Here is a 1372-nt window from a genome sequence, read left to right as displayed (position 1 = left end):
GGATCTCAATGTTTTTTGGAAACCATCCAAACCTTGGATCTCCATGTTTTTGGCAATCATTCCAAACCTTGAATATTCTTTGATCCTCATGTTTTTGGCAATTATGTCAAACCTTGGATCTCTGTGTTTTTGACTCTTATCTCAAACCTTGAATACTTTTGGCTCTCCATGTTTTGGCAATCATCCTGAATTTTTGATTTGTGCCATGACAGATACATCTGATTACTGTTTTACCGATATCTCTCTCTGATGGCAATTAAATAAAAAAATACCTTTTTGGTTCCAGGGGTGGTAGAAGTCAATATTGTCTCACGTTAATTGAATAGAACCTCTTGCGGCTAATGAATACGACGTAAACAGCAGTCACTGGTGATAAACAGTAACCGTCTCCACCTGCTAATTAATTAGACGTGACTGTCGTTCAATGCTGCTTTGTCAGATAAAAATATCTGACTTACTCCCACATCTTCCTTTAAGGAAAACACCCCCCATCGTTTTGATAATAGATTCATCAGACCAGAAGTGGTGGAAAATTTCCAGAAAATAAATGGGTTTCCAGTCTTCTTTTAGTCTACTGAAAAATTAGATGATGGCTGGACATGCACTTTTATTGGAAGATCCAACGCAAGTGGGCGGAGTTGGGAACCCCAAAAGTAGAGCTCTTAAAGGAGCAGTTTCTTGTAGGTATGAGAAAGCAGTGTGTGGGCCAACCTATCGGCATCCATCCAAGCTACCAATACTTCCAGTAATTACCACCCATCACTTCATGTCTTCCAAAAGCCCTACTCGTTTTTCCCCACGTTGACGTTTAAAACCAGAATGGCGCCTCTTGAGAGTCATCCATTACCACATGGGCACACTCATGTATAGGTGACGGCGCGCCTCGTTTCTCCAACATCTGAGCGCTAATTAACGAGGAATCCGAGAACCGGCTTGCCAGTTATTTATTTCTAAGTCTCTCTCGTATTTCAGATAAATACAGCCGGCGGCTCATTAGTAACACGTCTTCCCAATCGCTAATGAATTTCTACCCTGCAAACAGATGACTCAGATCCATGGCGAGCGTATCGAAATATAATCATTGGGGGGTTACCACCATCCCTGTGCTGAGCTCTGTACACATGTTGTCATTCATGGCCATAAAATAAGATTCTGTTCCAGGCAATCAAAGAGAAGTGAGAGTTGAAGCCTAATATATATATAATATCTTTGCATTATTTTTTAAATCTGTAGATTTCAAATTATCTTTGTGATCCTGCCAGACACTACTGGAATGTAGATAGAAAGTGGTTGCAGAGAGGTTGCAGGAAATATTTACAGGGTGAAAACAAACATTGTGAACAAACACAAGTGAATTATTTATAATGGACAG

This window comes from Pyxicephalus adspersus, chromosome 12 (assembly GCF_032062135.1).
Source record: "Pyxicephalus adspersus chromosome 12, UCB_Pads_2.0, whole genome shotgun sequence".
Lineage (NCBI taxonomy): Eukaryota > Metazoa > Chordata > Amphibia > Anura > Pyxicephalidae > Pyxicephalus > Pyxicephalus adspersus.
The sequence above is the reverse complement of the archived record's forward strand: the minus strand, read 5'-3'. Positions refer to the sequence as shown.